This window comes from Eretmochelys imbricata, chromosome 28 (genome assembly GCF_965152235.1).
Source record: "Eretmochelys imbricata isolate rEreImb1 chromosome 28, rEreImb1.hap1, whole genome shotgun sequence".
Lineage (NCBI taxonomy): Eukaryota > Metazoa > Chordata > Testudines > Cheloniidae > Eretmochelys > Eretmochelys imbricata.
Genome location: NC_135599.1, coordinates 2,248,938 through 2,271,540, shown reverse-complemented (window position 1 = coordinate 2,271,540; position 22,603 = coordinate 2,248,938). Strand labels below are relative to the sequence as shown.

At 45.4% G+C, this 22,603-nt stretch overlaps 1 non-coding gene and 1 pseudogene across 1 annotated transcript; both read right to left on the bottom strand.

The window, feature by feature from the left end:
- Positions 1-5,906: 5,906 nt before the first annotated feature.
- LOC144258213 (uncharacterized) overlaps positions 5,907-22,603 on the bottom strand; it is an 84,438-nt pseudogene continuing 67,741 nt past the window's right edge.
- TRNAT-UGU (transfer RNA threonine (anticodon UGU)) lies at positions 7,411-7,484 on the bottom strand. The gene has a single exon. It is a non-coding gene; the product is annotated as a tRNA-Thr (tRNA).

Sequence of the window (22,603 nt, the reverse complement as noted above, 5' to 3'; positions counted from 1 at the left end):
TCAGATGTTGTGGTTAAACTTGGATTTGTGCTGGAAATGGCCCACCTTGATGATCACACACATTGTAAGGAGAGTGGTCACTTTGGATAAGCTATTACCAGCAGGAGAGTGAGTTTGTGTGTGTGGTTTTTGGAAAAAAAAAGGGGGGGGGGGGTGAGAAAACCTGGATTTGTGCTGGAAATGGCCCACCTTGATTGTCGTGCACATTGTGGGGAGAGTGGTCACTTTGGATGGGCTATTACCAGCAGGAGAGTGAGTTTGTGTGTGTGTGTTTTGGGGGGGGGGGTGAGAAAATCTGGATTTGTGCTGGAAATGGCCCAACTTGGTTATCATACACATTGTAAAGAGAGTGGTCACTTTGGATGGGCTATTACCAGCAGGAGAGTGAGTTTGTGTGGGGGGGTGGAGGGGGCGGAGGGTGAGAAAACCTGCATTTGTGCTGGAAATGGCCCAACTTGATTATCATACACATTGTAAGGAGAGTGATCACTTTCGATAAGCTATTACCAGCAGGAGAGTGGGGCGGGAGGAGGTATTGTTTCATGGTCTCTGTGTATATAATGTCTTCTGCAGTTTCCACAGTATGCATCCGATGAAGTGAGCTGTAGCTCACGAAAGCTTATGCTCAAATAAATTGGTTAGTCTCTAAGGTGCCACAAGTACTCCTTTTCTTTTTGTGAATACAGACTAACACGGCTGTTACTCTGAAACCTGTCAATTAATTAAGTTTATTTTCTGTGTGTGTGTGTGTAAGGTACAACAGAATCATTTTGTAATGCTGAAAATGTTCCCTTCTCCCTCCAAAACTGCCTGGGAATCACCTTCCCTTTGTAGATTAATCTATTCCTGTGTCTGAATAAGGAAGACTAAGGAAAATATGGTTTCTATTAAAAAAAACCAACATTGTTTATTTAAAAGGACTGACACTGAATGGCCACATGATGGAGCCACAACATAAGGAATGCAAAGCAACAGGATCCTGGTTTGCACATTGATGGTGACAAGGGATTGAAATCAACTCCCCTCTGGTAACAGACATAATTGTTTAATTCTCTGAGGCCAAACATATGTTTAAATGAATTTCCAGGGCTGATGAAAGGGAGCTTTGGGATTGATTCCACTTGTCCACCAATGCAGCGTTTGTTGGTATAAATAGCAGCACAGGCTGGATAGAGAATTATAACCAGACCCTGACTTCCTGGGTAGCAAATCTGGCTTCCCAGCTGTAATTTGACATGCTGCACATCTGCACTGATGGTGTAAATGGCCCAGCATGGCCCTTTTGGGGCTGTGGTGCCTGGCACAGGACTGCTGGTAGAAGTGTTCATTCCATGAATGGCTGCACGGTGCTATGGCATGAGTCCCACACACCCTATGGCAATGGAGGGGTGATTCCACCCCCAGTTGTGATGCAGGGAGAACAGGAGTTAGTTTCACACACCTCTTTTCAGGCTGTAATCTGGGGCACCCTGCTCTGTGGGGGGGATCCCGGCAGCTCAGTTTCAGGCTGGAACAGGCCCCTGATTTAAAGGGTGGCCGCATGGTTTCCAACACTCGGATGTCTCAGATAATCTCCATCTCCCAAATCCTCCGGCCTGTGGCCCCAGGGAAGGCTCCTGCACTGACTCAGCTCCAGCAGCCAGGGTTAGGACTGACCAATGGGTTGCTAGGTGAGTGGCAGAGGCTTCAGGAGCTGAGAGTTTGCCTGAGAATTCGGGGACACAGCATGAGATAGTATCCCTGGCATCTATACGAAAGGAGCAGAAGGGGATTTACCTGGGATGGGGAGTGAGTTGAGAGTGTTTAAGGGGTGTGTATAGTTCAGGGGAGGGCAAACTATGGCCCGCAAGCTGGATCCGGCCCATCAGCTTTAAATCCAGCCCGCGGGATTGCCAGCCCTGGGGCGCAGTGGGGCTAAGGCAGGCTCCCTGGCTGCCCGGGACCAGCACCGGTCCCAGAAGTGGCTAGCACCATGTTCCTGCACACCGTAAGCAGTGCCGGGCCAAAGTCCGCACCCCAAACTGCTTCTGCACCCCACGCCCCAAACCCCTGCCCTGAGCCCCCAAACCCCTGCCCTGAGCCCCCTGCTGCACCCCTCCTGCACCCCAACCCACTGTCCTGAGCTCCCTCCTGCACCCTGCACCCCTACTGTACCCCAATCCCCTGCCCTGAGCCCTCTGCCACACCCCTCCTGCACCCCAATCCCTTGCCCTGAGCCCCTTCCTGCACACCACACACCATCTCCAACACACCACACTCCCTCCCGCACCCCAGCCCCCGCCCTAGCCCTACATGCAAGACCCTGCATACAATTTCCCCACCCAGATGTGGCCCTTGGGCCAAAAAGTTTGCCCACCACTGGTATAGCTGTACTATCCTGGTTAGAAACTGTGGCTGGAAAACAGGTCACACAGTGAGCGGGATTTGAACTTGCATAGGAGATCTCCAATAGATTTCAAGACTAACCCCATAACCACTTGACCACCACAGCCATAATATTGCTGAAGCCTCAGCGCTAGAGATCTTAGTATATCTGTACCCATTATGCTGCTGGTGTTTAGGGCAGTGAGAGAGCTCCTCCACTCCTGTCTGTTTCTGGCAAATCTTTCAATGGTTCCCCAATTGGTCAGGCTTGACAAAGCCCTGACTGTGGGATGATTTAGTTGGGGATTGGTCCTGTTTTGAGCAGGGGGTTGGACTAGATGACCTCCTGAGGTCCCTTCCAACCCTGACAGTCTATGATTCTATGATTCTGATTGTGCTCCAGGTTTCTCAGCTCATCTTCCACAGCTCTTTGCCACGTTGTTTTTGTGTGGCCTCATTTTCATTTGTGTCCATCAGGTGTCCATCTTAGTGCTATTCTGGTGATGGAATCAGTTTTCTTCCAAAGCACATGGCCAGTCCATCTCCAATGCCACCTGTCCTCTTGTAACTGTGCCTTGTCATGGCGGGACAGGTTGTATGCTCTAATGATCCTCAGAGTCTGCGCTGATGGGTTTGGGTTTTTTGCTTCTGGCAGGTTCAGCCATGTTGGATTGATCTGTGGGGGAGGGTCCAGACAAAACAGACACCCTGGCCTTCCAGGTTGGGGGTTAGGCACAGGAATAACAACGCTGTCTCATGAAAAAACAAAATATGTTGCAGAAACAGTGGCAGAAACAGTGCTAGAGAAACTGGTAAATAATCACAATGCCCAGGCATGAAGTCATCTGAAATACAAAATTCAAACAGCAAGCCTGGCTCCCAAAGCACAGGGGGAATTTGAGGGTTATTCTCTTTGTTTCGCCATGTGCAATAGCACAGAGAGCACTTTAAAAGTCTCCCATCCCACAACTGGGGAAAGGGAAAGTATTCTTAGGTTCTAGCTTGATTTGAAGGAGGATGTCTGGACCATAGGGCCATGGACCGGCCTTTGCTAGAGAAACCAGTGATACACAGAACCAGGCTAAGAAAAATGTTTTCTGGAGTCAATGATTGCTCCCCTGGAATAGCAGCCATATCAGGTAGCTGGAAATGTCTCACAAGAGGAACTAGAGCATTAGTGGTTCAGTTCCAGAAGTCTTAGATACAGGATGGGAGATCTAGGTTTGTTTTCTGGCTAACAGAGGGCTGAGTTTTATCACCTCAAAATTTCAATAGAAAAATTCAGATCCAGAGTGTGTGTGTTGGGCAGATTGGTGGGGGTTTCTCTGGTTTTGATTCAGTTTGGTTTGTTTTTCTCATTTTAAAAGACCTTGATCACTTTGATGGGAAAACTGTTTGCACAAGGCCAAGGAAAAATTAGAAAAGTTAAAAATCTGCATGGGAGTTTCTTACCCATGGCTAAGGCTAAGATTTAGTCATGGTTGTTTTTAGGAAAAGGCATGGTCAGGTCATGAACAATAAACAAAAAATCATGGCCCGTGACCCGTCCCTGACTTTTACTGTAAATACCCATTACTAAATCTCTGTTCCTGGGCCCCAGTGGTCTGCGGGCCAGTTCTCCGGTGGTGGGGGCTGACTGCCCTCTGCAGCTGCTGCTCCGAGGCCCCAGGGACCACTCTTCCAAGGGCCCCAAGGGCCGCTGCTCCGGCCTCCACCTGTACCCCTGCTGCTCAGGTGGTATCCAGGGCCACTGATCCAGCCACCCCCATGATCACTGCTTGGGTGCTCCCCGGGGCCACCCCCATTATCGCTGCTCAGCTGCTCCCCAGGACCAGCAGCACTGGCCACTGCTCAGGCGCTTCCCAGAGCCAGACACACCAGCTGCTGCTTGGGTGCTTCCCGGGGTCAGCTGCTGTGGGCCATTCAAGCAGTGGCCAGTGTGGCTAACCGCAAGGTGGCCCTCGGGTCAGCCTCATCGGCCGCTGCATCTGCGGAAGTCGTGGAGGTTGAGGAAAGTCATGGGATTCGTGACTTCTGTGACTTCCATGACAGAATCATAGCTGTAGCCATGGCCGAGTGGAGATTTTCATGGAGGGGAGTTGTCGGGATAAATGAGAGCACAGGGAGAGGTTTTCCAATTTCATTTTTACCAAGTGGCAACCTCCCCCCATATCACCCCCTGCTGCTACTGCCTGGGCTCAGACCGCACTGTCATCCCTAGCATGAGATATAGAGCCTCCCACTCACAAAGTCTTGTAAATTAAAAGCAAACTTCCCCAGTCTGCCCCTTCTCCCACCTGAATCCTCCCCTCACAGAGTTCAGAACAACCCCCATGTAGCTGGATCTTCCGGCAGCTACAGATGGCTGAGGATGCACACAGCCAACACAAGGAGCCAAGTGTGCACACCCACAAGCGATTTAATGACTGTGTTAGAAGGACATAATTCTATAGTTATAGACATTGCCTTAGTATTGCACTTTTTGCACTGAGATGTGAGCGTAAAACATTCACCCACAAACACAGTGATTAAATTCTCCAAAATTCAATATCTCTGCACTTTCCAGAAAACTGCAAAATTCAGTTCATTCTGGCTAGCAGAGGGAAAATTCTGGTGATAGTAATGTTTATGATTGATTAAATAATGTTTAGGGTTTTATTAATTTAATGGAAAAATAAATACTGATTCCCCTAAATAACATCATAAGGTGAAATAAGAACAGAGACAAACCTTGTATAAGTAGGGGCATAGCGAGCAGATTGAGGGACGTGATCGTTCCCCTCTATTCGACATTGGTGAGGCCTCATCTGGAGTACTGTGTCCAGTTTTGGGCCCCACACTACAAGAAGGATGTGGATAAATTGGAGAGAGTCCAGCAAAGGGCAACAAAAATGATTAGGGGTCTGGAACACATGACTTATGAGGAGAGGCTGAGGGAACTGGGATTGTTTAGTCTGCAGAAGAGAAGAATAAGGGGGGATTTGATAGCTGCTTTCAACTACCTGAGAGGTGGTTCCAGAGAGGATGGTTCTAGACTATTCTCAGTGGTGGAAGAGGACAGGACAAGGAGTAATGGTCTGAAGTTGCAGTGGGGGAGGTTTAGGTTGGATATTAGGAAAAACTTTTTCACTAGGAGGGTGGTGAAACACTGGAATGCGTTGCCTAGGGAGGTGGTGGAATCTCCTTCCTTAGAAGTTTTAAGGTCAGGCTTGAGAAAGCCCTGGCTGGGATGATTTAATTGGGTATGGGTCCTGCTTTTGAGCAGGGGGTTGGACTAGATGACCTCCTGAGGTCCCTTCCAACCCTGATATTCTATGATTCTATTATTCTTGTCAGAAAAGTCTCTTTTCCCAAAAGGGCTTCAAAATATTATTAATTCCCACCCCACCTCCATAGGACTTCTGTGCATGTTTTGTGCTATTCATACATCTCCCTATTAGAAATGCTCTTTTTGGACATTCCCAGATCTGGACATTTGTGAAATATAGAATTTGAACAGCAAACCTGTCTTCCTGAAACAAGAGACACTTCTGTGACCAGCCTTAATCATACTGGGGACTAACTAAATCCAGCATCACAGCAAGGATCTTTCTAGTACCTGGAGAAAAAATATAAATGGGGGTCAATAACACCACCACTTGGCCTCTCTCTTCTCCCATCTCAACAAATGTAAGATTGTCTGGAAGACAAAGACTTTGAACTGGGGAGATTGGTCCCAGTCTGACAGGGAATTCAGCCTGTATATTAAGAACAAAACTGCCTGGAACATCCAGTGGGGTGAGAAAAGCTGTTTGATCCAATTCTTGCTTAGTCTGTCCAAGATAGAATTTAGACTGAGATTCTGTTTTTATTTGTTCTGTAACAAACTCTGACCTCTGTGCCTAACACTTATAATCACTTAGCATCTGTCTTTTCTGTAATAAGCTTATTTTAACGTTTCATACTTACTAGTGAGTTTGTCCAAAGTGCTTGGGAAAGCTACCCAAATTACAAAGACTGGTGCCTGCCCACTTTCTTTTTGATGAAGTGTCAAACTAATTAATGAGCTTGCACTTTTCAAGAGAAGGTCTTGAGCAGTGTAAGACGGTACATTTCTCATGTACAAGGCTGAGGGCTGGGGTGATATGCAGGTGTCTCTCTGTATAATTGAGGAGTGGCTTATAGAGCTTTCATGCAAATTAGTTGGGTGCTTTACTGCATGTTGTTGGCCAAGTGATCACAGCACCAGGAGGGGTTTTGCTGCTTGTCACTAGCACAGCATTGCAAGAGACAGCCCAGGCAGGAGAGTTAAGTGGGAACAGCAGTCCCGCAATTCTGGATTGTACCCTGAGGATCCTGTCACACAGAGATCCTACTGTGACCAGCCGTGGTAATATTGTGCTTAGTACTCTGCCTTGTAGCTTCAACAGCTGTGCATGCAAGATGAGTTACAGCAACCTTTACCTTGTTTCCATGTTCGTCTGGTGCCTCCTTTCAACACTTGTCAACAAAAAGACGTTTCTTTTTCAAGCATGTGTATGGCTAGTCAAAGGCGGGTTTCTACGTGAACAAAAAACATTGACCAAAAGGTGACAAGAGGAGGCACGTTCAGCAAGGCAGCACTGGATGCTAGATCCTGAATTTGCTCTTTATCCAGCAGGTTTATTGGCAAGCTCTGCCATGGTGCCACTCTCTGGGACTTCTCCCGTAACTGCTCCATCTTTCATCAACAATAAAATGAAAGGTGAAAGGACAGTAATTCTCCATTTCCTGCAAGCCCTACAGGGAACCCTCTAGAAGGGTCTCTGTGCATAGACATTTCTAGTGAATTGCATGGGCATGGGACACAAGCTCTGGTGTCATAGCAATTGCAGTCAAAGCAACCTCCTTCCCAACACCAATAGCCTTTTCATCAACTCCAGGCTGGTGATTTGATTCTCTCCAACGCTCCTCTGCAAAGAAGCCTTTTCCTTAGGAAGCAATTACTTACATTGCCAAGGGAGGTCTCTTCTGTTTCCTAGGAAGACAGAGGAAAACATGAGCAGAGGAGACAAAAGCTGTACAACAAGGCACTACCGGGAGTTGAACCCAGGATCTCCTGTTTACAAGACAGGTGCTGTAACCTACTAAGCCATGGTGCCTTCCTCAACTATCTATTTGCAACTGTTCCCCTTGATGGTCCAAGATAACACCTTCAAATGCCAAAGTACAGACGTTCCCCATTTCCCACAAAACTTGCAGGCCTTGAGTGGGCTGGCTCTCTGTGCACGGAAAGCCACAGCTGAGTTGACAGAGGGCTTCTAACATGCGCTTCTCCCACAAGCTGCTGTGATCCTAGAGTCGTTAGTGCTCTGGGTTTCAGTCACAGCAACTTTAACTCAACTCTGAGTATGGTAACTTTCCATCAGCTCCAGACTTAGCATTTGCCACTTTCCAAGACTTTGCCACAAGGAAGCTCTCTCTGTCCTGAATGAGCACTTACAAGGATTGTGCTGTGAGGTCTTTTCTTTTTATGAGAAGAGATACAAAAAGACGAGCCTAGCAGACAAGCCAGGTTCAGCAAGGAAGAACTGGCAGGCCAAGCCATGATCTCCTGGTTTGTAGGAAGGCTCTTTAGCCAGCTCTTCCCAAAGATCATTATCTAGAGGCCACTTCCCACAGAGAATGATTATGGTTACAGACCCATCCTGAAATTAGAGCAGGAAATTTTCACGTTTTATCTCATTGTAAAGTAACATAATTCAAACATGGCATCACAGAGGAGAAAGCAGTCCTTCATTTCATATTTATTGCTACTGTTCTCACTGACAAACTTCCTTTTCTCAGTGCTGCTCCCAGCACTTCAGGGAGTTTTTCCTCTTCTCACTTCCAGCTGTGGTTATGGGACTGCAGGAGCTCCCCAGGTGGCCAACTTTGCTCTTTCGCTTACATCCTTCACTTCTTTGGATGAAGCTGTGTGTGCCACCAGCTTACTTCATAGCTGAGACCTCAGGTACAAGCAGCTAGATACAAAGGCTAAATTCCCATTGCCATCAGTGGGAGGTTATCCTGGGCTGCCAGGGCTGCAGGATGTGGCCTATGATCAGTCAAGCTGCTACAGCAGCTGCGCTCTTATGTGGTGAGTCCGGCAGCCTATTACCAAACTGCTCTGCCATCGCCTGCAGGGTGGCCGCACTGGCTAAGAATCTGGCAGAAGAGAGACCCAGGAGGAGAGAAGGAAAATGTCCTCAGCAGTCACAGCCGGCAGACACAGGAAAGGCTGGGTTTGTTTTTAAACTGCTCTCCCTGCTCAAGCCTTTAATCATCCCTGTGGCTCTTCTCTGAACCCTCTGCAATTTATCAGGGAAAACAAACAAACAAACCAACCCAGGCTGTTGTGACTGACGTAACAATCTATTGCCTTCCAAGGCTGAATATCAATCAGATCATTCTATTCACCCAAGAGTTCAACTTCAAGGGCTTTCTGTTTTCTAGTTCCAATCAAATCCTGTGTAACAGCATTATTGTTAACTCATCACTTGGTCATTTAACATTCACAGGTTCACAGAGTTGGCAGGTTTAAGTCTTTCCTCACACACCAACATGAAAAAAAACAGTGACAGAAAATGCCCTAAAAGGCCTAAAGCATCTCTGCTGCCTTGCACACCAGACTGGGGAAATACACGGGGGAAAGCGCTTTCCTCTCTCCTCCTGACCCTGAGTAACATTTCTGTCTGTCCTTGAGATCCTGTCACAGGGACAAGGGCTGAGGATGCAGATGACATGTTATGGCTTCATTGGTTTATACATTCCTTTACTCCTTCATTAGTGATAAGGGTGCATGAGCTGGAAATAATCCAGCTCTGACTTTCACACTGGAGGCTATTTCCAGGCTCGCAATAAAAAAAATCTTTCTTTCTAACCTGAGCATGTTGAATCTGGAGTCATTGCGAGACGATACATAGAGAGCCCCAGGATGCCTTTCTGTCATCCAATATTTTTAGAGTATATCACATTAACTGGGTGGATCTCCTGCTAGGAAGTGTCTGTCCAGTGGTAGCACCCAGTGCACACGCCCCATTTATGAACTCATCTTCAGCATATAGGCTGCTGAACCTAGCGAGGGGGAAGGAACTCAATGGTTGGGCTCCAGCCTGAGCGAGAACTTCTACACTGCAATTAAACGGCCCCTGGCCTGGACCCTGAGTCTGGCAAGCCCGAGTCAGCTGGCCTGGACCAGCTGTGGGTTTTAATTGTACTGTAGACATATGCTTGGTGTCAAAATCACAGCTTTCTCATCAGGGAATCAAGCCCTAGTCCCCCAAGTGAGAGGTAGGGATAGTCACCATTATACTCATGAGGTCAGAACTGACAACTGCCCCTGAACAGGGACCTAGGGGAACAGCTTGGCCAGCTCCTTGGACAGCTGTAGCTGTCAGGAGACCCAGCTAGGCAGGAGTTGCTCTGGGTTCTATGCAGGGGGAGATTAACTGGGAGAAGTGGTCTCTGATTTACAGGGAGATTTGCCAGAGTGGAGCCTGTAGGTCACATGCTGGGGGGCTATCATGGGGACACAGGCTCAGTGTTCTGGAACAGCTCTAAATCAACCCCAGGCAGGACCCTCTTCAGGGCATAGATTCATAGATATTTAGGTCAGAAGGGACCATTATGATCATCTAGTCTGACCTCCTGCACAACGCAGGCCACAGAATTTCACCCACTCCTGCGATAAACCTCTCACCTATATCTGTGCTATTGAAGTCCTCAAATCGTAGTTTAAAGACTTCAAGGAGCAGAGAATCCTCCAGCAAGTGACCCATGCCCCGTGCTACAGAGGAAGATGAAAAACCTCCAGGGCCTCTTCCAATCTGCCCTGGAGGAAAATTCCTTCCCGACCCCAAATATGGCGATCAGCTAAACCCTGAGCATATGGGCAAGATTCATCAGTCAGATACTACAGAAAATTCTTTCCTGGGTAACTCGGATCCCACCCCATCTAATATCCTATCACAGGCCATTGGGCCTATTTACCATGAATATTTAATTACCAAAACCATGTTATCCCATCATACCATCTCCTCCATAAACTTATCGAGTTTAATCTTAAAGCCAGAGAGATCTTTTGCCCCCACTGCTTCCCTTGGAAGGCTATTCCAAAACTTCACTCCTCTGATGGTTAGAAACCTTTGTCTAATTTCTAGTCTAAATTTCCTGGTTGCCAGTTTATATCCATTGGTTCTTGTGTCCACATTGGTACTGAGCTTAAATAATTCTTCTCCCTCTCCAGTATTTATCCCTCTGATATATTTATAGAGAGCAATCATACCTCCCCTCAACTTTCTTTTAGTTAGGCTAAACAAGCCAAGCTCCTTAAGTCTCCTTTCATAAGACAAGTTTTCCATTCCTCGGATCATCCTAGGAGCCCTTCTCTGTACCTGTTCCAGTTTGAATTCATCCTTCTTAAACATGGGAGACCAGAACTGCACACAGTATTCCAGGTGAGGTCTCACCAGTGCCTTGTATAACGGTACTAAAACCTCCTTATCCCTACTGGAAATACCTCGCCTGATGCATCCCAAGACCGCATTAGCGTTTTTCACAGCCACATCACATTGGCATCATAGTCATCCTATGATCAACCAATACTCCAAGGTCCTTTTCCTCCTCTGTTACTTCTAATTCATGTGTCCCTAGCTTATAACTGGTTTCAGAGTAACAGCCGTGTTAGTCTGTATTCGCAAAAAGAAAAGGAGTCCTTGTGGCACCTTAGAGACTAACCAATTTATTTGAGCATGAGCTTTCGTGAGCTACAGCTCACTTCATCAGATGCATACCGTGGAAACTGCAGCAGACTTTATATATACACAGAGAATATGAAACAATACCTCCTCCCACCCCACTGTCCTGCTGGTAATAGCTTATCTAAAGTGAGCATCAGGTTAGGCCATTTCCAGCACAAATCCAGGTTTTCTCACCCTCCACCCCCCCACACAAATTCACTCTCCTGCTGGTGATAGCCCATCCAAAGTGACAACTCTTTACACAATGTGCATGATAATGAAGTTAGGCCATTTCCTGCACAAATCCAGGTTCTCTCACTCCCTCACCCCCCTCCAAAAACCCACTCCCATACACACACAGACTCACTCTCCTGCTGGTAATAGCTCATCCAAACTGACCACTCTCCAAGTTTAAAACCAAGTTAAACCAGAACATCTGGGGGGGGGTAGGAAAAAACAAGAGGAAATAGGCTACCTTGCATAATGACTTAGCCACTCCCAGTCTCTATTTAAGCCTAAATTAATAGTATCCAATTTGCAAATGAATTCCAATTCAGCAGTTTCTCGCTGGAGTCTGGATTTGAAGTTTCTTTGTTTTAAGATAGCGACCTTCATGTCTGTGATTGCGTGACCAGAGAGATTGAAGTGTTCTCCGACTGGTTTATGAATGTTATAATTCTTGACATCTGATTTGTGTCCATTTATTCTTTTACGTAGAGACTGTCCAGTTTGACCAATGTACATGGCAGAGGGGCATTGCTGGCACATGATGGCATAAATCACATTGGTGGATGTGCAGGTGAACGAGCCTCTGATAGTGTGGCTGATGTTATTAGGCCCTGTGATGGTGTCCCCTGAATAGATATGTGGGCACAATTGGCAACGGGCTTTGTTGCAAGGATAAGTTCCTGGGTTAGTGGTTCTGTTGTGGACACAAATCAGATGTCAAGAATTATAACATTCATAAACCAGTCGGAGAACACTTCAATCTCTCTGGTCACGCAATCACAGACATGAAGGTCGCTATCTTAAAACAAAGAAACTTCAAATCCAGACTCCAGCGAGAAACTGCTGAATTGGAATTCATTTGCAAACTGGATACTATTAATTTAGGCTTAAATAGAGACTGGGAGTGGCTAAGTCATTATGCAAGGTAGCCTATTTCCTCTTGTTTTTTCCTACCCCCCCCCCCAGATGTTCTGGTTTAACTTGGTTTTAAACTTGGAGAGTGGTCAGTTTGGATGAGCTATTACCAGCAGGAGAGTGAGTCTGTGTGTGTATGGGAGTGGGTCTTTGGAGGGGGGTGAGGGAGTGAGAGAACCTGGATTTGTGCAGGAAATGGCCTAACTTCATTATCATGCACATTGTGTAAAGAGTTGTCACTTTGGATGGGCTATCACCAGCAGGAGAGTGAATTTGTGTGGGGGGGTGGAGGGTGAGAAAACCTGGATTTGTGCTGGAAATGGCCTAACCTGATGCTCACTTTAGATAAGCTATTACCAGCAGGACAGTGGGGTGGGAGGAGGTATTGTTTCATATTCTCTGTGTATATATAAAGTCTGCTGCAGTTTCCACGGTATGCATCTGATGAAGTGAGCTGTAGCTCACGAAAGCTCATGCTCAAATAAATTGGTTAGTCTCTAAGGTGCCACAAGGACTCCTTTTCTTTTTGCGAATACAGACTAACACGGCTGTTACTCTGAAACCTGTCAAAATAATTCAGATTATCACACAATGAGTCTCCTACTCTTTAACCAATAACTTCACCAATAACTTCACCTTCATTGGTAACAACATATTCAAAGATCACAAATTCTTGTCATATATGTTAGTTTTCTTTTAATTCCTATTGCCAACAACTGAACTTGGCTCAAGTTGTGGTTTGGCCCAACATAGGTCTTAACCACTGCTGAGAGTTCATATATCTCTGGTTCTTCTGCCATGTGCGTTGGTGGAAGGGGTCTCCTAGATGGGAATGTTTGCATTATGAGGAAAAATACCTCTCTTTTTTTCACTTTTTAATCTTTCAAGCAGGAGGAGGTAGAGGAGAAGTGATGTAAAAGCATAAAACACAAGAGAAAACTATCTGGTTCACACGAAAGACATCGATCAGTGTAACTATATTGCTCAGGGGTGTGAAAAATCCACACCGCTGAGCTACGTAGTTACACAGCCCTAGGCCCCTGTGTAGATGGCGCTACGTCAGCGGGAGCGCTTCTCCTGCCAACACAGCCACCGCCGCTTGCGGGGCCTGGACTAATCAAGTCGGACGGGAGAGATCTCTCTCCTTGGCAGAGCGTGTCTGTAATAACAATGCTAGACCAGCACAGCTACAAATCGGTGCAGCTGCGCCAACATCAGCTTTATTGTGTAGCCGTCGCGTCAGACACAAAACCAGAGAATCAGGACTGAAAATGTGTGTATCTGGAAATCTGAAATTGGAGCCTGACACATTCATTGCCTCATTGGTTACCATAATTTCTACAGCCTGAAAGTCCTTGTTACCCAATCAGGCAGCCAGTTTGGATTCAAAGAGACAGTGCTTCATAGGACATTCCTTCCCCTTGGATCCCAAATGGTGAAGAATGATTGTTCTCAATCTAACCCTGGCATCCTTTGGAACGGTAATCAGTGACACTGAACTAGTAAGTGGAGTGGTACAAACAATTTTCCTTGGGTCACTGGTCACCATCGCTTCCTTTACTGGGGTGGAAACCAAGAACTGAGTGTGGACTCTTTCAACTCCAGTTCTTTCCAAACCCTTAGCCTTGGTTAGGGTAAATTTACACTTATCTGAAGTAGAATCCTTTACGAAACCATTCAAAATCTCAGCAGTGTTAGTAAGGAATGGCTTCCAAAAACATGCCCAGTTTTTATTTAATTTGGTGGCACAGTTCCCGGCAAGGATCTGGATACAGGAATGGATCAGAATCTCTGTTAGTTACCGGAGCTGGAGTTTCTATTAAAAAATAGCTATTTTTCTGCAGCTATTAGATTTCCAACATTGATTCATTTTATACACACTTTTAGCACCTACAAAGGATAAATTCAACAAAACCTCCACTTCTATTTCCTCAACATCTGAATTGTGAAGGGCAGCATCTCCCATATCATAGGATTAGCTAAGAGAGCTCTTCTGTAGGGCCTGGGTTACACATGCTTTAGGAACCAAACACATTGGGCATTTTGCCTACTTCAAAATCACTTAATGTGGAATTCTCTCATAGAATCATAGAATCATAGAATATCAGGGTTGGAAGGGACCCCTGAAGGTCATCTAGTCCAACCCCCTGCTCGAAGCAGGACCAATTCCCAGTTAAATCATCCCAGCCAGGGCTTTGTCAAGCCTGACCTTAAAAACTTCTAAGGAAGGAGATTCCACCACCTCCCTAGGCAACGCATTCCAGTGTTTCACCACCCTCTTAGTGAAAAAGTTTTTCCTAATATCCAATCTAAACCTCCCCCACTGCAACTTGAGGCCATTACTCCTCGTTCTGTCATCTGCTACCATTGAGAACAGTCTAGAGCCATCCTCTTTGGAACCCCCTTTCAGGTAGTTGAAAGCAGCTATCAAATCCCCCCTCATTCTTCTCTTCTGCAGGCTAAACAATCCCAGCTCCCTCAGCCTCTCCTCATAAGTCATGTGTTCTAGACCCCTAATCATTTTTGTTGCCCTTCGCTGGACTCTCTCCAATTTATCCACATCCTTCTTGTAGTGTGGGGCCCAAAACTGGACACAGTACTCCAGATGAGGCCTCACCAATGTCGAATAGAGGGGGACGATCACGTCCCTCGATCTGCTCGCTATGCCCCTACGTATACATCCCAAAATGCCATTGGCCTTCTTGGCAACAAGGGCACACTGCTGACTCATATCCAGCTTCTCGTCCACTGTCACCCCTAGGTCCTTTTCCGCAGAACTGCTGCCTAGCCATTCGGTCCCTAGTCTGTAGCGGTGCATTGGATTCTTCCGTCCTAAGTGCAGGACCCTGCACTTATCCTTATTGAACCTCATCAGATTTCTTTTGGCCCAATCCTCCAATTTGTCTAGGTCCTTCTGTATCCTATCCCTCCCCTCCAGCGTATCTACCACTCCTCCCAGTTTAGTATCGTCCGCAAATTTGCTGAGAGTGCAATCCACACCATCCTCCAGATCATTTATGAAGATATTGAACAAAACCGGCCCCAGGACCGACCCCTGGGGCACTCCACTTGACACCGGCTGCCAACTAGACATGGAGCCATTGATCACTACCCGTTGAGCCCGACAATCTAGCCAGCTTTCTACCCACCCTATAGTGCATTCATCCAGCCCATACTTCCTTAACTTGCTGACAAGAATACTGTGGGAAATAATAATCTCCCCAAATAATGTGACACAATATTGACTTAAACAGTTGAACTACACTGTGATCATATGCACTTCCTCCAGTTAGTTCGGGTTCTGCTGTTGTTCACCATTTCCAAGTGGAGATTTTAAATCACTGCTGTTTCTTTGTTAGCACGTCCAGTAAATTGGAGAGTTCTCTCCTGTTGACAGAACTGCACTTGAACTGTCTCCATGTCATCATGGAGGGATGGGGAAAAAGCAAAGCTGAAGTGAGAAATCATGACTTTAGCAAATGGTCATTGGTCTTAAATTCTCCAATAAATCTGAGCTACATCCTATCAAACAGAACTAATATCCAACTGGGTGACCAAACAGCCTTCAGGAAAGATAGAAACCCACATCACAGAGAGATAGAATACATGACAATGAAAGGTTTCAGAGAAGCAGCCGTGTTAGTCTGTATCTGCAAAAACAACAGGAGTACTTGTGGCACCTTACAGACTAAGAAATTTATTAGAGCATAAGCTTTTGTGAGCTACAGCTCAATTCCGATGCATGAAGTGAGCTGCAGCTCACGAAAGTTTATGATCTAATAAATCTGTTAATCTCTAAGGTGCCACAAGTACTCCTGTTCTTATCACAATGAAAATGTCAAGTGAAATTCCAGAGCAGGTTACATCTGATTATTCAGAATCAGGACAAGAGATTCTCCCATCACATTCTCCTCTGAAACATTCAAACCAGCTTGTGATGTTATTGACTTGAACTGGGACCATATAGAACATTGTTGCAACCAAGGTCCTGTATTGGCACCAAATCTTGTATAAAGGGGATCAGATAAGGTGTCTAAGACAAGGTTATGGTTTGCTGGGTATGATTATTCTGTCTGTATGCATGTATCATTTTTGTATTTAAAGTTATAAGTGTTGGCTCTATACGGTCTGTAGTTCAAATTTGTGCTATGCTTCTGGGTGACACCCCAGACAAGTTGGTGTCAGCTCTGCTTAGCCTGCTTGATGGCCCATTAAGGACTATCAGCGATACAATTGACCTATTGAGAGAAGGCAGACATGCCTTGCCACTCAGCAAGGTGTGCAGGGACCTGGCCATGGACAGAACCCTGAGGTGTTTCCAGGCCATGGGATGGGCAACTTGTCTTTGGGACAAAGAAAGAAAGACCACATGGCAAGAGAATATAAAAAGCTGCTGCAGCTCCATCATCTTGTCTTCAATCCTGCTTCTTACCTCTGGAGGGACTTTGCTGCACTGAAGCTTTGAACCAAGGACTGAAAGACCCATCCCAGCTGGGGATGTTCTCCAAAGACTTGATTTGAACCTGCAGTTTATGCCATCACTGCTACAAGCCTGAACCAAGAACTTTGCCATTCCTGTATGGAATTGATTCCATTTAACCAAATTCTAGCTCTCATCTGTATCTTTTTCCTTTTACGAATAAACCTTTAGATTTTAGATTCTAAAGGATTGGCAACAGCGCGATTTGTGGGTAAGATCTGATTTGTATATTGACCTGGGTCTGGGACTTGGTCCTTTGGGATTGAAAGAACCTTTTTTCTTTTACTGGGGTATTGGTTTTCATAACCAATCACTAGTGGTGATACTGAGAAACTGGAGTGGCTAAGGGAATTGCTTGTGTGACTTTGTGGTTAGCCAGTGGGGTAAAACCAAAGTCTTCTCTGGCTGGCTGGTTTGATTTGCCTTGGTGTGCATAGAAACCCCAGCCTTGGGCTGTAACTGCCCTGCTTTAAGCAATTTGTCCTGAATTGGCACTCTCAGATTGGTCCCGCCAGAACCAGCATTGTTATACAGCTTCACTCAGCACTGTCTCAATAGTCAGTTATGCTATTTACAAAATTTTCAGTATCCTAGCATCCCCCTAATGGGGGACAAAACAGCCACCTTGCCAGAAGTAGCTTTACCAATAGATGGAACCTGGGATTTAAACGCCAAATGATCACACTGTGTTTCATTTTAATTCCCCTTCCAGGTCTTTGACACTTTCATCTCCAGTGATAGCAACTCTGGTATAGGGTTAAGGAAGTCAAAGCATCATCTCCAAGCACAGACAATTGAGAACGCTTCATCACATGACACTTTGAGAAGTGGAGGGATAGAATGTGATGAAAATAAACTCTGCATGGCTCAGACAAAAGGTAACAGTTCTGCAGTGATGGGGAAGGAGGGAATCTCTGAGTCACCCCACCTCCTTCCAGTGGCAGAGGCTGAAAAGAAATTTGTTTTCTTGCCCCTGCTCCTCTTTAAATATAACTTGAAAAGTTCCCAATATAACTGCTCTTCAGCATAACCCAGAGCAACGTGAGAACTGGCAATGATACAATCTGTATCATTGGTGACAAACAATAACTTTGCAATAGGAGGAATGGTATAAATGTGATGCTCCCTGGCTCCTGATAGGAAGGGCACACTCAAATTACTCATGAGACAATGGAGTTGATAGAAAGGACAAATGGGTCCACCTCAAAACAGGGCAAACTTCAAAAGGCAAAAATGGGCCACTCATCCAGACAAGCTAAGGGATAATGGTGCTGCAAACAGTTCAAGCAGCTTTAAAAGTTACTATGTGGGAATCAGGAAAAGTAAAGTATTGATAGCCCTAGAGGTTTTTATGGTCTTGATCTCCCTTGCAGATTCTCCTATGGCTAACATGGGCTGAGTGCCAAGAGAAGGTATTCCCACACTCACGTCATTCATAGGGCCCCTCCCTGTGTGGATTTTCTGATGGCTAATAAGGTGCAAGCTTTTAATGAAGGTTTTCCCACACTCACGGCATTCAAAGGGCCTCTCTCCTGTGTGGATTCTCTGATGTTCAGAAAGGCCTGATCAGTGAGTGAAGTTTTTCCCACACTCACTGCATTCATAGGGCCTGTTAGGGTTCCCTCCCCACTCTGAACTGTAGGGTACAGATGTGGGGACCCGCATGAAAGACCTCCTAAGCTTATTTCTATCAGTTTAGGGTAAAACTTCCCCAAGGCACAAAGTCTTTGCCCTTGGATTAGGTAAAACGCTGCCACCACCAAGTGATTTAACAAACAAACAATCACAGAAAGGACCACTTGGAGTTCCTATTTCCCCAAAATATCCTCCCAAGCCCTTATACCCCCTGTCCTGGGGAAACTTGAGAATAAACAGGATGAGCACAGACCAGCCTTGGATTTTTAAGACCCCCCAAAAACCCAGTCAGATTCTTAAAAATCAGAACTTTATTAGAAGAACAAAAAAAGATAAGAGAACAACTCTGTAAGATCAGAATGGAAGATAATCTTACAGGCAGTCAGATTTAAAACACAGAGAATCCCTCTGAGCAAAACCTTAAGTTACGAAAAGACACAAAAACAGGAATACACATTTACTCCAGCACAGAGAATTTTACAAGCCAAAACAAAGAAAACCTAATTCATTTTCTAGCTAGATTACTTACTAACTTTACAGGAGTTCAAGGGCTTGCATCCTTGATCTGTTCCCAGCAAAGGTATGACACAGACAGACAAAAGCCTTTTTCTCCCTGCCAGGATTCCTTCCCCACTCTGAACTCTAGGGTACAGATGTGGGGACCTGCATGAAAACCTCCTAAGCTTACTTTTACCAGCTTAGGTTAAAACTTCCCAAGGTATGAACTATTTTACCCTTGGACTTCCACTGCCACCACCAAACTTTATCTGGGTTCCTGAAAAAATGGAGTTTGGAAACGTCTTTCCCCCCAAAATCCTCCCAACCCTTGCACCCCACGTCCTGGGGAAGGTTTGGTAAAAATCCTCACCAATTTGCATAGGTGACCATAGACCTAAACCCTTGGATCTTAGAACAATGAAAAAGCATTCAGTTTCCTTACAAGAAGACTTTTAATAGAAGTAAAAAAGAATCATCTCTGTAAAATCAGGATGGTAAATACCTTACAGGGTAATTAGATTCAAAACATAGAGAATCCCTCTAAGCAAAACCTTAAGTTGCAAAAAAGACACACAGACAGGAATATTCATTCTATTCAGCACAGCTATTTTCTCAGCCATTTAAAGAAATCATAATCTAACACATACCTAGCTAGATTACTTACTAAATTCTAAGACTCCATTCCTGTTCTGTCTCCAGCAAAAGCATCCCACAGACAGACACAGACCCTTTGTTTTTCTCCCTCCTCCCAGCTTTTGAAAGTATCTTGTCTCCTCATTGGTCATTTTGGTCAGGTGTCAGCGAGGTTACCTTTAGCTTCTTAACCCTTTACAGGTGAGAGGATTTTTCCTCTGTCCAGGAGGGATTTTAAAGGGGTTTACCTTTCCCTTTATATTTATGACACCCCCACTCCAGATCTGAAAGTATCTTGTTCCCTCATTGGTCATTTTGGGTCAGGTGGCAGTCAGGTTACCTGAGCTTCTCAACCCTTTACAGGTAAAAGGACTTTGCCTCTGGCCAGAAGGGATTTTATAGCACTGTATACAGAAAGGTGGTTACCCTTCCCTTTATATTTATGACAGGGCCTCTCCCCTGTGTGGAGTCTCTGATGTTCAGAAAGGACTCATCTGCTAGTGAAGCTTTTCCTACACTCATTGCATTTATAGGGCCTCTCCCCTGTATGGATTCTCTGATCTTGAAGACGACCTGATCTGCAAGTGAAGTTTTTCCCACACACACTGCATTCATAGGGCCTCTCTCCTGTATGGATTCTCTGATGCCTAACAAGGTGTGAGCTGTGATTTAAGGTTTTCCCACACTCACTGCATTCATAGGGCCTCTCCCCTGTGTGGATTCTCTGATGTTCAGAAAGGGCTGAGCTCTTAGTGAAGTTTTTCCCACACTCGGTGTATTCACAGAGTCTCTCACCTGTGTGGATTCTCTGATGCTTTATATAGACTGAGTAGTCACGTACATTTTCCCCACACTCAGTGCATGTATTTTTTCTCTTTCCCCTAAGGATTTCGCTCTGCTGTGGTTTCCTTGGTGTCCTTCTGAGTTCCCCGACAGGAAATAAATTTACTCACTTTCTCCCCTGGCTGGTTTCCCTGCTCTCTCTCTCTGGTCTGTGCTGAATCTCACAGGATTGTCCCTGCTCATGACTCCTGGACACATTGCTTTTCAATCTTTACAATAATGTTCTGTGTTTATCCATTTGCTCAACATTTTCCTGCTGAGAATTCTGCTCTTCTTTCTCACATGCCATTGCATCACCTCCTGTGATAGAAACAGAAACCTCAAACAGGGATGGAAAGGGGAAAGCCAAACCAAAACAAGTGCTGGAGAGAGGTCAAATAAAAAATCAGGACCTCAACTCCCCCAAACTCTTCCCCCAAATGTAGTAGCAGGATTTTATGTTTGTATTTTATGTAATTTAGAAAGAAGGATAAAGAATAAGAATGTAGCATGTATTAAATGTATTGGTGTATGATTTGATCATATCCTGCCAGCCACCCTTTTTGAATAACAGAAAGGAACGGCCTAATGGGACAGTGGGTAGAGATACATCACCCAGAATCTGTGTCTGAACTGATTTCTAGGCAATAACAGACATTTGAGGGTCAGCAATTTGTTGTAGGTGTAGCATTTTAAAATAAGTAAAAGAATGCCATGATTGTTTTCTTTTGCATTGAAATTTGATATTCGTGTTTAAAGTGTTGTGTGTAAATTAATTCTATTTTGTGTGTGAATGAGGAATATATGTGTTAAGAGGTAAGTGTGAAGGCCATCGCTGAACCAGATGTACGAGGGAGGAACTGGAGACAGACGTAAGGGCACCAGGAGGCTGCAACACGCCCCTATTGAAATGTCAGAGGAGGGCAGATTGATGATGAGACACTCTAAAGATGAGACAGGCACCTATCAATGGGGACAAGACAGCTGTGACCAAAACCAGTATGGGATAACTCCCTGAGGAACTTGATGAAAGAAAAAGATAAAGGATGAGATGGACAATTTAAGAAAACAAGCACTCCTCATGCAATAATTGATTACAGCATGCTGGTGCAAAACTCATTGGTCCCAGTGAAGGAAAATCACTATATAAACAGGGTGCCTTGCCATGAAACTTTGGGTTCGTCCTGCCAAGACTTCCTCAGAGCATCATGTCATGACCAACAGATCTCCTACCTGTGATCAATCTAGCGGGCCATTAGACTGATCCAGACTCTGGACTGGTAACTATAACATCGACTAGCGGGACAGTGTATGTGTGTGGTGTGAATGAATGCATATGCTAATTGATGTAGCTTCAATAAATGCGGCGTATTGCCTTTTCCCCTGAAAAAAGATCCTTTGTGCTTCTTATAAGCATAACACAAATAGGAGAGAGGAGGGGATCAATTTGGCTTTCACATCCCATCCAAATTTGCAGGGTGAAGGAAGGAAGATACTGTCTGGTGTCTGCTAGGATCTACAGGAAGCCATGAGCTACATTTACCCTGAGGATATGACCCCTGCTAGGTGTTAGAGAGCTTATTCATAGAATCATAGAATATCAGGGTTGGAAGGGACCCCTGAAGGTCATCTAGTCCAACCCCCTGCTTGAAGCAGGACCTATTCCCAGTTAAATCATCCCAGCCAGGGCTTTGTCAAGCCTGACCTTAAAAACCTCTAAGGAAGGAGATTCTACCACCTCCCTAGGTAACGCATTCCAGTGTTTCACCACCCTCTTAGTGAAAAAGTTTTTCCTAATATCCAATCTAAACCTCCCCCACTGCAACTTGAGACCATTACTCCTCGTTCTGTCATCTGCTACCATTGAGAACAGTCTAGAGCCATCCTCTTTGGAACCCCCTTTCAGGTAGTTGAAAGCAGCTATCAAATCCCCCCTCATTCTTCTCTTCTGCAGGCTAAACAATCCCAGCCCCCTCAGCCTCTCCTCATAAGTCATGTGTTCTAGACCCCTAATCATTTTTAAAAAGAAAAGGAGTACTTGTGGCACCTTAGAGACTAACCAATTTATTTGAGCATGAGCTTTCGTGAGCTACAGCTCACTTCATCGGATGCATACCGTGGAAACTGCAGCAGACTTTATATATACACAGAGAATATGAAACAATACCTCCTCCCACCCCACTGTCCTGCTGGTAATAGCTTATCTAAAGTGAGCATCAGGTTAGGCCATTTCCAGCACAAATCCAGGTTTTCTCACCCTCCACCCCCCCACACAAATTCACTCTCCTGC